Source organism: Pipistrellus hanaki (genome assembly GCF_964339955.1).
Source record: "Pipistrellus hanaki genome assembly, chromosome: 1".
Taxonomy (NCBI): Eukaryota; Metazoa; Chordata; class Mammalia; order Chiroptera; family Vespertilionidae; genus Pipistrellus; species Pipistrellus hanaki.
In genome coordinates this window covers 183550311-183566509 of record NC_140503.1, presented here as the reverse complement: position 1 = coordinate 183566509, position 16199 = coordinate 183550311, and the positions used below count along the sequence as shown (strand labels likewise).

The window sequence follows — 16199 nt, the reverse complement described above, 5'->3', positions numbered from 1 at the left end:
ACTCAGATGTGTAGCTAGTTAAAACCAGCGATTTAAGCAACCCAAAGGTTGGAAGTGCCAGCCGTCTGCGGAATGGTTCTGGCACACATCCTCCCGGGAAGGCCCACCTCTAGGAGCACAGCTGCAGTGCCTATAGGGAAGACTCTGGGACGCCCACTTAAAGTCTCCTCAAGAAGACGGGCTTGAGAGGAAACTTGTTTTCTCTTAAATCGTGACATTCACATGATTGCAAAACGTGTAACCAGGGCCAGGAATTTCATAGGCCGCGTAAGTAACCGTCTGCTCTGCTAGGCAGGGTTTAGTCCAGGGGTCCTCAAACTTTTTAAAGTGGGGGCCAGATCATGGTCCCTCAGAGAGCTGGAGGGCCGGACTATATGAACTACTAATTCCTACTGTAACACCTCGGCTGCGCTCACTGCCCAAAAAACCTGGCGGGCCGGATCAGACTCCTCTGTGGGCCGCATGTGGCCCGCGGGCCGTAGTAGTCCCTGAGCTAACTAAACTGCAGAGATGTGCTCTTGCCTGCAGAAGGTCTCCCCAGCTGCCCGTCACAGGAAGCCGCACCCAGAACTTGTTTCTCCGGGTCTGGGAGAGGCACCCCTCTCTGGATGAGGGAACTTGCTCAGCCTCTCCGGACTGGGAGAGTTTGCAAGTCAGCTCCATGTGTCCTGGTGAAACATGTGGAAGGTCATTTCACCACCTTCTCCCCCTCGTCCTCCTCCTCGTCCTCCTCCTCCTCCTCTTCTTCCTCCTCCTCCTCCTCCTCCTCCTCTTCCTCCTCCTCCTTCTCCTTCTCCTCCTCTTCCTTCTTCTCCTCCTCCTCCTCATTCTCCTTTATTTAATATATTTTATTGATTTTCTAATAGAGAGGAAGGGAGAGAGATAGAGAGATAGAAACATCGATCAGCTACCTCCTGTAAACCCCCCACTGGGGATGTGCCTGCAGCCAAGGTACATGCCCTTGACTGGAATGGAACCTGGGCCTCTTCAGTCTGCAGGCCAGCGCTCTATCCACTGAGCCAAATGGCCATTTCGTGTTCTTGACTCTCGCTACGCATTTGAGAACCTGAAAGATAGAGGCACAAAACAGGAGAATTATGGAGGCTTTTGCTCCTCTTTTAATTTTGTTTCTGGGAAATGCAACAATTGGCAGTCTGTGACTATTACAGAGATCCCGAACAATCAAACAATGCAGGAGAGTTTGGAGATTCACTTTATTCACCGCGGTGGGCTTAGAGAAAATGAATTCAAATTCTAAGCAAGCCTACAAGCAGAACTTCCCTTTTTATTAAAGAGCCAGCCCTGTGTGCACTTAGTGGTTATCTCGCTGCTGGCCTTGAAAACAACACAGTTCTATCCAATTAAAAAATGAGCCTGGCATGGCATTGAGATTATGGGCATGTCTAGTCTCTGGCCTGCAAGGTCATACAGCTGAGTTTATCTTCATCATTATTCAAACAGGCTAAAGCAGGCTAGAAAGCAAAGTTATTTTTTTAGAATAAGAGGCCATCTAAGAAAAACAGCAGAATATTCGAAACAGCAGGGTTGTTTTTTTTTTTCTTTTTTACAAAATAAGGGTTTTCCTTCTCATGACCATTAGGTTTCGGCCTGCATTATTGCCTCCATTGGTTCTGCCTGCAACAAATGCCCTTTCCCTTTCTCAAAGCACTTATTTGATCAGAGGTTTAGAGAGATCAGACAAGGTTGTTAGAATTTACTTAGGAATAAAAATAAAAAAAACTAAAAAAAAACTAACAGAGCCTGGCAGTGGCAGGTGAGCAGATAAAGCCACATTCTACTTAATGAAGGAGGGAATGAATGTCAGGGAGTGAAAAAAAAAAAAAAAAAAAAAAAAACCAAAAAAAACAACAACAATTAGGACTGAGCTATTTTTCTCCGTTTCTTTCCCAGTTCTAAAACAATAACATGAAATGTTTCGATTTTATCCCTTTACACTCCAAAAACTAAACTGCCAAGCGTTTCAAGCCTGGGTAAAGGGGTGAATTGTTACACAGAGTTTCAGCAAAACAAGAAGGAGCCAGACTCTGAACCGCAGGCCATCTGTATCCTGTTGGTGAGGCCATGGGTTCCCGGGCGTCTGTGCTGGGGAAACGGCCCCCAGACCCACACCTGGAGCTCGGGTGGCCCAGCTGCAGGCTCCGCCCCCTGCGTCACGGGAGGCGGGACGGCCCAGCTGCAGGCTCCGCCCGTGTCCCTAGGGGCGGAGAAGAGCCGAGCACAGATCCGCAGGCATGTGGATCTGTGCTAGGGGTGGGCATCCCAACTTCTGGCTCCGCCCCTTTCGTCGCGGGAGGCGGGGCGGCCCAGCTGCAGGCTCCGCCCCCTGCGTCACAGGGGGCGGGGCGGCGGGCGATTGGCCGGGGGCACCCCAGCCCGGAGCCGGCGGAGGCTGGACAGGGCACGGGAAGGGGAGGTCGCGCTCTGCCCGGCGCGGCTCCAGCACCGGCAGCTGAGTTTGGGAGCTGTCTGAGAAGTGATTTTATTTTATTTTATTTTATTTTTTTACTTTATTTTGTTTTAACTCCCGAGGCCGATGGCTGGCGTGGAAGCACCACCCGTCTCCACCCTGCGGATCTGTGCTCGGCTCTTCTGCTTCTTGGCACTCGGGATCGCCGTGCTGTGATGCGAGCCGGGGAGGACTCGGTAAGGGGGAGCGGACCCTCTGGTGACCCCCGCCTTCGGTTCCATTGCCCTCCGTCTTCCCTCTCTCTCTCCTCTGTCGCCCTCTTCTCCTCTCCTTCTCCCTCTCCCCCAGTGATTGTGTTCAGGGTTGATGAACTGCCTCAGAACTAGACGATAGGGTTGTAAACTTCTTTTTAAGGAAAAACACACCAGTTTCAGTTCCTTGATTTCGAAAGAGCAAATTGTTTTTATCTTTTCTGAATGCTGGGTTTTGTGGAAAGGCAAATGATGCTTGCGTCCCCTCCCTCCCCTTCTCTCTCTCTCTCTCTCTCTCTCTCTCTCTCTCTCTCTCTCTGTCTCTCTGTCTCTCTGTCTCTCTGTCTCTCTCTCTCCTACCTTTGTCATCTCATTTTGAAATGCAGGAGTTTAAGGCGACTTGGCTCTGCCTCAAAGACAATGAAGAGGATGGGAGGCTGAAAAGCCACGGGTTGGTTCCTTAAGGGGGAAAAGGATGTTTGTTTTGGCGCTTGCCCACAAGTAGTTTGTAAGGGGGAGCTGGGGGGGAAAAAAAGTTGGTGCTCTTCCCAGCAAACACTAACTTTGCAGAACTTAGTAGCTGTTTGAGGCATCCTTCGTCTTACATTAGAAAACACACAGTCACTCTCGACTGTGCACAGCAGGGAGACCGCTGGCTGGGTCAGTGACACACTCCAGCGTGGAGGGTTACCCTCCCCGCGCCTTCAGAAAGGATGCATTTAAAGTAGTCTTAATCATAAGGGCATGTTAGCGCAGGTATTTAGAAAGTTATCTAAATAGGAGCAAAGTTCCTTCTTGCTTCTTTGCACCTAGTTCTTTGCAAGGAGAAAAAACAACAACCCTATAGTCTGAGAGCAAGCCTTTGACTAAAATCAACCTTGAAAGATGGACAATGGACCAACATGGACTTATCCACCAACATGTATTATATTCTGTATCAGAAAAGTAACTCCAGAGTAGGTAATTATTTTTAAGTTGGGCTAGGTCACATTTCTGTGAAGATACCATCATTTAAAAAATCTTTGCCCTAGCCGGTTTGGCTCAGTGGATAGAGCGTTGGCCTGCAGACCGAAGGTTCCCGGGTTCGATTCTGGTCAAGGGCACATGCCTGGGTTGTGGGCTTGGTCCCCAGTGGGGGGCTTGCAGGAGGCAGCCAATTGATGATTCTCTCACATCATTGATGTTTTCCATCTCTCTTTTCCTCTCCCTTCTTCTCTGAAATCAATAAGAATATATATATTTTTAAATCTTTGTTGGCTTAAAAAATATAACATGTATATTTATTTTTTATTTTATTTTATTTTTTCCCATTTTTTTAATTAAGGTATTATATGTGTACATATCTTACCATTGCCCCTCCCCCCACTCCCATACAAACCCTCCCTCCCCAGAGTTTTTCGTCCATTGGTTTTGCATATATGCATGCATACAAGTCCTTCGGAGAGGAAGGGAGAGGGAGAGAGAGAAACATCAGTGGTGTGAGAGAATCATTGATCGGCTGCTTCCTGCATCCGCTCTCATCCCCCCCACTAGGGATTGAGCCAACAACCCCAGCATGTTAACCTGTCAGGGAATCCACCTGTGACCTCCTGGTTCAAGGGTTGATGCTTGACCTCTGAGCCCCTCTGGCTGGACCTTTGTTGGCTTTTTAAGAGCAAACGTGTAATACATAGTCATTGCAACACAGTGAACTCACTCACGCCCCAGTGTGAACTCCCACAACGATCTACAGTAAAAGTCATGTCTTCCTGGACTCTTTCCTGTTCTCACTACAAATGCATATTACACACCTCCATGCGGATAGTTTGTTTTTATCAAAGTGAGATCATCCCGCTGTGAAAGAATTTCAATCCAAAGTGAGCTAGAGGATATAAAGTAAACCGCCTTAGGCATGTGCCCTCAGAAAAACAAAACTAAAGGACTGATAGGTGATTTTCTGTAAATGCCTGCTTTACAGAAAACTGATCCTGTGGCATTTTCTTAAACATTAGGGTGTTCATCAGGTGGCCTCACGTCAACCTTGACAGTTTTGCTCATAAGCCGTAAGCTTATAAACCTCTGTTCCCAGAAATGGGAACAAGACCAACCCAGGCCGAGTTGGTCTCTCCAAATGGGTCTGAACCGAGCTTTATTTGTGTGACTGGATTGGTTTTTTTCTGCTTGGGGAATTTTCAAAGCTGGTCTGTGTTTGATTTCATTTTAACAGACTCTAAACTCTCTCCACTTCCTGTTCCCTGTCCATAAATACAGCCTACCCCAAACTCTCCGTGGGTTTGCCTGTAGCTTGCTACATGTGTGTTCCAAGTTGTAATTTTTCTGCTATTTCTCATCGAACTCACCTCTCTCTCTCTCTCTCTCTCTCTCTCTCTCTCTCTCTCTCTCTCTCTCTCTCTCTCTCTCTCTGACAGTTTTGAGCTTGCTTCTTTATTTGGGTCAACACTGTAATGGTTTCCCCCCACTGTTCGAAAGTAGAGCATTCCTATGAAAAGGTATCGCAAACCAAAAATGGTATAAGGCAAAGAAGCAGTTAACATTAATTTATATGGGAAAAATTTGAGTGTTCCCGGACTAATAATAATAATAATAATAATAACCTACCAACTCATACCAAATACTCTTAATCATGTTCAGTTTTACACTCCACGTAACACCCTATGAGCATTTAGGCTGTTCTGGTACCTTGGGACACATATTGCTAATAGAGGTGCGAGAGAAACCGAGATAAAGCACAGATGTTCACAGACAGTTCCCAGCTCTGGCAGCCTGATGCTGAGATGCTGAATGTAGTTCCCCGGGAGAGGGGTTGGCGGGGCCACTCTCGCTGCTGCCTCTCTAATGATTGCTGCCAAACGCATGCTGAACGCTATTTTCACTTTTTGTCTTTTTTTTTTTTTTTTTTTTTTTTTATAAAATTGAAAATCTTCTTCGGATTTCTTTTGCTTAGCAAAGCCAGGTACTAATGTGGGTTTTTTGAAAAAATGAGTGGTGTGATGCAAACTTTGAAGAGCCCAGGATCCCTGCCGGGCTGGTGTGGCTCAGTTGGTGAGTGTCAACCTATGAACCAACCAGGAGGTCATGGTTCCATTCCCGGTCAGGGCCCATGCATGAGTTGCAGGCTTGATCTCCAGTAGGGGGCGTGCAGGGGGCAGCTGATTGATGTTTCTCTCTCATTGATCTTTTTCTCTCTCTCCCTTCCTCTCTCTGAGATCAATAAAAACATAACGTTAATAGTACTTAGTTTGGGTGGTGGGATTATATATGATTTCTATTTTTCTCATGATAATATTATCTGTAGTTTGTAAAATTTCTACAATAAATATATTTTAGTTTTGTCCTAGAATGAAGAGAATATAGACGGTGTTACTTTCCCCCTCTTTCACAAAGCTTCCACTGTCTCTTATATGTAGTTTCATGTCAGGTGTCATTGTTTCTGAATTACATTTGCTGGTGAGAACATTTGATTTATAAGGGAAACCACCAGATAAAACTTATTCTAGTCACATTCACTCTTCTGACTCCAGCTGTTTTCTAGAAGAATGAGCAGTGTGGGTCTGATTCAAGCTCTATTCTTTTCCATTTCCTGTCGATCATGTCTGTTAAGGTCTCATGCTGATGGGTCTTCATTAAATCTTCCTTAATTTATTTTTCTAAAATCTGCTTTGGTCCATATAAAACCTTCCTGAATGAGGAAGATGAGCACAATTACATTTCTGTTAGCAAAAGGAACTTATAACATTTCAACTCTATGGAGGGTAGGTAATAACAAAATGCCTCCAGGAAAGACAATGCCATTGGCTTTTCCTGCATGCCATCTCCAATACTTCTGTGTTATCACTGGACTGACATCGAAAGCCACTCATTTGAGACACAAAGCTTTAAAAATAGTCGGAAAAGACATAGTTTAATACTTAAAGATTTGTGTTGGCTGGTTTTAGTATGTACTTCCTGGCAACAGATTCCCTTTTAAGACATAATAAAACTAAACATTTTTGTTAGTGTTTCATAAGTAAAAAAGAAAGGAACATTTTCTCCATTCTTTCATCGTGGGTATATTTTTAGATAAAGATAAGGAAAGAAATACAAATCCTCATGACATTCAGCGAAGATTTTTGTTTTGCCTAGGGAATCAAGTTTTCTTATCAGTGGTCCCGAGTATCTCTGTAGAGTTATGGAAAGATAAGAGTCTAACAGAGGTCATTAAAGTTGTAATTAATTGATTCTATGTGAAGTTAGAGACCCAGCATAAAAATATTTTCATACTGCATCTGTATACAACTGGGGCTATTTTTCCTTTAATATGCTTTGGATTTCATCAAGTTAGATTACATCTCTCCTTAATTGCTGGTAATTTTATTTACCACCTCTGTTTCTGCTACCAGGCCCACATGATGTTGAACACGGTCATTTCAGAATACTGTAGATTGGTCATGTTCTGAAGATATTAGGAATCAGCGGAAGGAATCTTGAAATAGGTTCTTATCTAGGAATTGAGAACCTTCTGACCAATAAGTGTGTTTTTTTTTCCCTCCCACTAACTTGAATTTTCTAATGTAAAGAGCAATGAAGATGGTATTTAAAAAGTATAACAGACTTGTTTTTGAGGTTACTCTGATATCTAGAAATGTATGTGCCCTTTCTAAGTATATGTTTTACTGCAACAATTATCTCAACTTTCTTTTGCTGTTCTGAAAGCTCAGCTGAAATTATAGCTGAATTTTTCCATAAACATGTCAAAGCCTATCTCATGAGCATTAACCCCTGAAGAATTTCAGGTAATGAGGGAATCTCATGAAGTTCACACCTGACCCCTCTTCAGGAACTATGCACTCCTTGGAGACAAGAACCGTGTAGTTTACATAGGATGTTTCACCGTGTTGGTTGTAGTGCCTGGAAGAGTGCATGGCTGACCCGTTAGCCTTTTGGTACCTGTTTGTTACACAGGTCTGAGGAAAAGAGATCTCTGAACAGCGAAATAGGTTTCACTAAAAACGTCTTGTGAAGTTTCTATATTCTGTTCCCTGAAGACCTTTGAGGTCATTAATTCCATTTATTTCTGTTTATGAACTCTTCTAAGGTAGATGGGAGTAGGAGTTAAGTCTTTTAAGAAAGGCAGATATTTTGGCAGCCACGGGAGAAACAAACCTATAAAATTAGACTGAGCATTCAAAACCAGGAGGTCTGCAACTCCTGGAAGCCCACCTACGGAGAGGCTTCTGCAGACCCTGAAGCATCACTGTACAGAGCACTTTGCAATGACTGGTGCTCAGCGCACTGGTGCTGAGTTCTCAGAGAAGGAAACGCGTTTCAAATGCTGAATAAAGTATAGGGAAATTGAGAACGCATTTATAATGCTTTCCACCCTGGATGAAATTCTTTGGGTACTTAAAGGAATGAACCTTAAGCTGTCAGGAAATAAAAAAATAGGTTACTCTGCTGAAACCGGTTTGGCTCAGTGGATAGAGTGTTGGTCTGCGGACTGAAGGGTCTCAGGTTTGATTCTGGTCAAGGGCATGTATAATACATTGGCTTTGGGCACATCCCCGGTGTGTGTGTGTGTGTGTGTGTGTGTGTGTGTGTGTGTGTGCAGGAGGCAGCTGGTCGATGTCTCTCTCTCTCATCGATGTTTCCAGCTCTCTATCCCTCTCCCTTCCTCTCTGTAAAAAATCAATAAAATGTATTTAAAAAAAAATAGGTTACTTAGAACTTCCTTCCTATGAGTTTTGAAATTAACATATCTTGGCTATTTTTAAAAACGGATTTGAATTGTTTTAGTTCCCTTTTTATGTCTCCCTATTACAGTCTTGCAAGTGGCCATTTTAGGCTGACATGCTGTAGATTTTACTATGAACTGTAATAACTTTAGCATTCATAATAAAAGCTGTAACAAATTACCAGGAAATAACTAAGCACATAGCACTAATACAGCCAGTATACATAAGATTATTACAGATCGTCTGCATGTAAGAGAGGTATTATGTTGCTCATTAATCGTATGTTCATTCCACAAACATATTGAGAGTCTACTCGATGCCTGATTCTTACTATTGTAGGCCTATGCCGTATCAATGAACAAAAGAGATATAAACTCCTCCTCTGATGGAGGCAGAAGAAAACAGAGCTAAAATACAAAAATAATTACACCTTATTAGAAAGGGACGTGAGTTTGATGAGAAATGAAACGGGAGGAAAACGGGATTGCTGAGACAAGGCTGTGCAGAGAGGAGTGAGGGAGGAGAGGGGGATGGAGCGGACAGGGGGAGGCAGATGGGGAGGCAGATATGGAGGCGCTGGCGGCTATAATTATAATGAAAAGGAGAGAGAGCCTTAGAGATTTGGAGTTGTGGAAATGCCAGGATCTAACTTAGATTTTAGCAGGACTAGATGATATAGTATTTGATGAGAGGGACGGTGGGAATGATGCCACGTGGTGAGATTCTGGGATATATTTTAAAGGCAGGGCCAACAGAATCTGCTGCCTGACTATACGGGTTTTGAGGGAAGACAGGACCCCCTGATGACTCAAAGGCTTTGGGGCTGAGGATCTAGAAGGATGAAGCTGCCCGGGCTAATCTGGGGGAGGGGGCAGAGGCTTTGGGGAGAGTACAAGGACCTCAGTGTTCCACATGTTTCCATTTGGAGATAGCTGGCAGTCAGATGGATGAGTCTGGACTTGGGGGAAGAGTTCTGAGCTGGAGAATAGTTACTTAGGGAAACCTGTGGAAGTTCTCGTTTGATGGTCTTAGTTTTCTCAGTAAAACAGAAACAAGGTCATCAGCAGGAAGGAAGTTGGGAGAAAGATACGCAGTTAGAGCAGGAAGTATGAAACAGTTGCCTGTTAAAATGGGAAAGTAAAGAGACTAGAAGTCCTGTATGATTGCCGTTGGCATGTGCGGCCAACCTGTAGTTCACGGTCGGTAATTTAAAGTGACACTAACCAGGCACATTATGTGTTTCTCTGTAGGCACTTTCAACCCATAGGTATCGGAACAGTGTACTAGTATAGGGATTTGATATAGCTGATTTGAATATAACTAGGGTAAGAGTCCTCTCTCACTTCTTTGCCAAGAAAGAAGTGAGAGAGGACCTAAGGGGTGGAGAGAACATACAAAGAAGTGATCACAGTGTTGACCATAAATTTCTAAACATGTGAGCAGGGAGATGAGGCCATGCAAGGAAGGGATACTGCAACCGATTTGGCTCAGTGGATAGAGAATCGGTGTGCAGACTGAAGTGTCCCAGGTTCGATTCCAGTCAAGGGCATGTATCTTGGTTGTGGGCACATTCCCAGTAGGGGGTGTGCAGGAGGCAGCTGATTGGTGTTTCTCTCTCATTGATGTTTCTAGCTCTCTCTTTCTCTATCCCTCTCTCTTCCTCTCTGTAAAAAATCAATAAAATATATTTAAAAAATAAAAAAAGAAGGAGGGGCAGTGAAAGATAGGGGGTCAGTTGCTCGCAGGTCCCTGTGGGACCAGATGATATTGAAATGGATCATTTATTTACAAGTAAACTATATTTTTATATATTGGATCATATTGCAAATACATGTAAAGAGCTTTCTAGCACATGCATCTAATGAGTGTTTGAAAATGAAATATTTGAATTTGTTAATTTATTTTTTCAAAGGAAGTATGCTTTTAGTATCTTTCCCCCTGAATGACTTAAGCTCAAATATTTTATCCTAGTCCCATTCTTTCTCCAAACCCTCAGCATTCCTTGGTAGGCTGCCAGAAGCTGTGTGCCTTCTACCAACTTATTGCTCAAGCTTCTGCCCCATATCAGAGCCTTCTGCTGGCTCTCACTCCAGCGGAGGTATTTGGATCAGGCTTGGGTAACCATTTACCAAGCTGTGTCACTTGGGTGAGTTTCCCAATCACTCTGAGTCTCAATGTTTTCAACCTTAAACGGGGATAAAAACACATACATTGTTGTCAGATTAAAGTTATGTATATTTATGCCCAGCACAGGACTTTGCATGTCTTTTTAAATGGTAGATATTGTTATGATCTCAGGTTTATTGAATTAATAATATTGTATTACAGTTGAATAACTGAATCTTAAAAACACACTATTCTATCATTTTAATGTAGATTTTAAGAGTATTCAGGATTACCAATGTTAGAACATAGTATTAAATATTGCTATCATTCAAATTTTAATATATGTTTATAATTTTTCAGCTTTAAGAATAGACTACGACATATTGGCAACTTCCCATGAGTATGGGTGAGATTTTTGTTTTGTTTTTTTTTTTAGTTTCTAGTAACAGGAAGAGACAACATACCACTGTAACCACTGTAACATTTTCCCTGCCTTTTTGCTAGCTTAAACCAGTTTTGAGCCTAAACGTTAGCAAAAGGTGACTCAATTGGAGGTATGATCCCTATAAGAAAAAGCTGAGATATATTGAAGAAAAAAAAAGAGGTACTAAAGCTTTCAGTGTCTAAATGGACACATAAATACTTAATTCTCACACATGAAAACTGAAAAATCGCTTTCTATTTAATGTAGTTTGGAAACATTAAGAAGAGAGGAACTTTTCCCAGTAGAAAGCAATGCATCCTGACACCACAGTCACATTTTATACCTCTGTCTTCTTTAAAAATAAACATGCTCTATTTGAAAGTTCTTCTTCAGCAATAAAATAAAACACGCGGCTGCGGAGGGTGCCTCCCCTCCGTCTGAGCGAGAGGCTGCTTCTGTGACGTAGAACTCTGTCTTTAGGTTCTGTTTCCCCACCATGAGTCATAGCGTGTGGTGTTCAGGTCTTGTTTGCTGAGTGAATTGAGACGGATTGAGCTTGGCTTATGCACCCTTTTCTAAAGACGCATGAGCGCTATGTGCTTGATTAGAGTTGGCCTTTTCCCGTTAGCGTCCTATCACTGCTTATCTTCTTTTCCAAAGATTATGTGGGTGAAGAAAAAGACTTTTTTTTCCTCTCCTTTTATAGGTAGCACAGAAATAATCACCAAGGGAGCCGTGCCAACATGTCACCTTGGCAGCTGATGCAATAAGAAACCAGCAAAGATTTCAGATGATCTTGCTGCCACCTTACTGCTTATTACCTGTCAGACGAGGAATCGGTCTCCTTGAGGTAATAAGCTTCTGATAGAGAGCTGGAGAAGTAGGGCAGATGAGACCCAGATTGGAACAAGCATTAGTTCTATCTGCATTTCAGAGAGGTACAGGTCAAGAAAACTTTCACATCCCGAGTCTACTGTGAAAAATTTCTTATCTTATAGCTATAACATCTCTCTTTCTCTTTTTACTGACCCTGACAGGTAAATTCTCTTTTCTTCCCAGGTTTGGGGTATATAGGAACTTTGATATTTTTGTTAGTGTTTTCTCATCTTGATTGAGAAAATGGTTATGAGTCTGTCAAGGCCAGGACCCATTGTTCTCCCTTGGAGGCCAGGATCCATTGTTCTCTCTTGCCAAACTTTTGGAAATGTCGGTTGAAACTGATATGTAATTGTATTAAATCTGCAGAATCAATCCTGAACGCCTTATCAGCTACCGCTGGGTATTTTTTAAAATATATTTTATTGATTTTTTTACAGAGAGGAAGGGAGGATAGAGAGCTAGAAATATTGATGAGAGAGAAACTGCCTCTTGCACACCCCCTACTATTGACATGCCCTTAACCGGAATTGAACCTGGAACCTTTCAGTCCGCAGGCCGATGCTCTATCCATTGAGCCAAGTCAGTTAGGGCTACTGCTGGGTGTTTTTTTGTTTTTGTTTTTGTTTTTAAATGTAACTAGACTTTGGCTATATTAGTTAATTCTAGCCTTAGATGAGAGGGTCTGCTTGTATCAGCTGTCAAGCCATCGGTACATAGCCTGGGTCTATACACTCAAAGAAGAAAGACTGCCCAATAATAGGAGTGACATCTAATTAAATTTTCATTCTTAATTTCAACTTTACATATGGAAATAAATTTACATAGCAGAGTTCTCAAAGTATGTTCCAAGGGCCAACTTGAGTACTACCTGGAAACTTGTTAGAAATGCAGACTTTTCTTTTTTTTAAGATTTTTAAAAATTGATTTTTAGATAGAGAAGGAGAGGGAAACAGAGAGAGAAACATCAATCTGAGAGAAAAACATCCATCTGGCTGCCTCCTACATGCCCTCAACGGGGGATTGAGCCTGCAACCTGAGCATGTGCCGTGACAGGGAAATGAACCTGGCAATCCCAGGTGCACAGGCTGACACCCAGCCGACTGAGCCACACCAGGAAGGAAAGACATCCACATTCTTGGGCCCCACCCCAGACTGCTGGATCAGCAACACGGGGGAGTGCTTCAGTACATTCAGTTGCCTACTGGAATTTGACAGCCACAAACAGAGCATCTTGAAGTGACTACATACAAGAATGTTTTTCTCTTTTAGACAAGTGAGCTCATGTATGTACATTTCAAGTTGTGTGTTGGCTGATGTGACCTCATAAGTTTTTAAATACTAACTGGGCTTAAGGGAATTCATTATCCCGTATTTGTCTTTGATGATCTGCTCTGCTACAAATTTTCCATAAAGCATTCATTGAGGGAAACAGGTTTTGAGCTCTGTCTGCTTTCAAGTACATTTGTACACACGAAGGAACATAGTATCTATTATTTTAGGCACACTCTGTTAGAGATTGTGCCTTTAATTAATTTAATTAATTGCTTTTAATATCTTCTAGAAAAATATAGTTATTTTAAATAACTATAATAAAAATATAGATTATTAGTTAGAGATAATCTAATTTAAATGATCATATTTGATTATTTGATATTTTATCTATAAATGGAATTGTATAGTTGGAAAGGCCTGACTTTGGAGTCAAACATTGCATGCCTTGAGTTAGATTCATTGACCTTTTATTTCTTCTTCTGAAACTAGGAAGTAAAACTTCATACCATGTTGTGAAGATTAAATTAAATGGCATGTGAAATGTATTTCGTAAGCATTAATTATTATGAAAGTGTTATATGTACTTATTTTCTAGCAATGTTTGGCTTATATTTCTTTATTTCTAATCTTAATTGATCTTATGCCTAAAATTGATAGGTTATAGATTTTAGAACTTTAATCACAGGTTTTGTTCAGCTTCTGTGTGTCAGTGGGATATTGGATCATGTAGCATCACGCACACATAATGCATAGGGCAGCATTAGACTGTTTCATAGCTGTTAATTAAAACTTCTTCCTTTTGCCGAAACTGGTTTGGCTCAGTGGATAGAGCATCAGCCTGCGGAATGAAAGGTCCCAGGTTCGATTCCGGTCAAGGGCATGTACCTTGGTTGCGGGCACATCCCCGGTAGGGGGTATGCAAGAGGCAGCTGATCAATGATTCTCTCCCATTGATGTTTCTAACTCTCTATCTCTCTCCCTTCCTCTCTGTAAAAAATGAAAAATAAAAATAAAAACCGTGAACCTGAATTTATTTAAAACAAAAAACAAAAAAACTTCTTCCTTTAAAAACTTGAAAATTAAATTTTAAAAATTATAATCCAATACATTTCATTGTAACAAAGAAAGAAAAGTTAACAAGCTCCTACTATTCCTTTTTTATTTTTTTTTGGGGGGGGGTGGTGTGGGGAGGGGTTGTGGAGGAACCCAATAGATTGTAGCAATTCCCACTCCCATTGCCAGAAGTATATTTAATTTGCTAAGTTTTATTGAGATTTTTCATCAGTATTCATAAGTAAAAGTGATTTATAATTTTCTTGTGCCAATTATAAAGACATTTACACATGCGTATTTTTAGACCATAGTTGATATTTCTCTGATGGTGATTAATGATTACTTGCAATGAATTTTCCCCCCCTACCATATAATTGCCTTACTGTGAAAAAGTATTGCAAGTTGGGTGTATATAGCATTTGGTTTGTATTAATTTCATATTCAGTTCCTCTCTACCAGTGTTAAACCTCTATGTTAAGAATTTTTTTTTTTTTTTAAACCTAGTTGGCTGTAGTTGGTGGTACAAAGAACTTGGTGGTTCTTTTCTTTAAAAATATATTTTTATTATTGATTTCTGAGAGGAAGGGAAAGGGAGAGAGAGAGACAGAAACATCAGTGATGAGAGAGAATCATTGATCGGCTGCCTCCTGCACACCCCACACTGGGGATGGAACCCACAACCTGGGCATGTGCTATGACTGGGAACTAACAGTGATCTGGCCGATAGGTCGAACCTCAACCACTGAGCCATGCCAGCCGGGCTATGTTAAGAATCTTGATCTTGGTCATATGAATTAACATGTACATTCTAGATAAAACGCTAATGTCAGTTAATTAAAGCAAGGTGTCCAGAGACAGGTGTCCTTTGTCACTGCATTTCTGGGAAATGTTGAACATCAGATTGTCACGCTCAACCCAGGAGCATGCAGGCCTTTTCATAGAGTTAATTGTTAATGTTATTTTCCATCACTAACCAGCAAGAAGTTTGCTGTAATTCAAATTTCCACATAGTAGTAGTTGCTCTTAAACTAAAATGAAGTTAAGAAGGGAGATTTTAATAAAAACCTAGGTAAACTAAATTTTTTAAAAAAATATATTTTATTGATTTTGTACAGAGAGGAAGGGAGAGAGATCGAAAGTTAGAAACATCGATGAGAGTCATCGATCAGTTGCCTCTTGCACACCCCCTACTGGGGATATGCCTGCAACCAAGGTACATGCCCTTGACTGGAATCGAACCCGGGACCCTTCAGTCCCCAAACCGACGCTCTATCCATTGAGCCAAACCGGTCTCGGCTAAATTTTGTTTTTTAATGAAATGCTAAATCTCCCTGCCTGTAAGGACTACAGCTCTCTGGGGGAGTAGAATATCAAGACCTAAGCATTCTCTCTGGTTCTAAGTAGTGGTCATTGAACTTGTTTCTTTGTGTGTATGTATGTTTTTTAAATTTGTTGTTAATTCTCAAGGTAGGGTTCCAGTCAGCGGCATAATATTAGGTCAAATAAAGCATGGGACCATTTTGTTTATTATCAGAAACCATAACAAATCTGCTCCTTGTGGAGTGGGCTAAATCTTAGAATTAAGAATGATATTCTTGAAAAGGAACCTTAAAAATGTTCCTCAGAGCTTTTGTCTACTGGGTGGCTCTGCTTTCCCATGGGAACGGTTGATAGAGGGTTTTACTCTCTGTAGCTAACTGGTTGCCTGGCAGACTCTTCAGTTAAAGAGGCAGTACGGGGAAAGGAAGCAGAAACACCTCGTTTCCTCTTCCATGTCTCGGCATGGCTTTCCTGCCCTCGGAAGCAGGAGTAAGTCTGAGCAAACACAAGTACAGTCGTCCCCCCTTATCTGCTGGCGATGGGTTCCAAGACCCCCAGAAGATTCCAGAAGCCAAAGATAGTACTGGATCCTAAATACACGTGTCATTGATCATCTAACTTTGGCCAAGCATGAGACTCTCTGGACTCTGGGAAGAAATTAGGTCCCTGACCTTGAAGAACGAAGCTACCTGAAGCACACAGTGTAGCACATGCCAATGATTGAGCCATGCCCAGGTTATAAAGGGAGCAGAGCC

General features: G+C 42.0%; 1 protein-coding gene across 4 annotated transcripts in view; it reads left to right on the top strand.

Moving 5' to 3' along the window:
* Positions 1-2360: 2360 nt before the first annotated feature.
* ATP10D (ATPase phospholipid transporting 10D (putative)) overlaps positions 2361-16199 on the top strand; it is a 75019-nt gene continuing 61180 nt past the window's right edge. For 3 of the 4 annotated variants that reach the window (XR_014796411.1, XM_084899739.1, XM_084899737.1), the window contains exon 1: positions 2361-2664. The gene's annotated coding sequence lies outside the window, so the exon portion shown is untranslated. Of the gene's footprint in view, positions 2665-11626; positions 11771-16199 lie in introns of all 4 variants that reach the window. The other variant, XM_084899738.1, reaches the window with a different exon arrangement.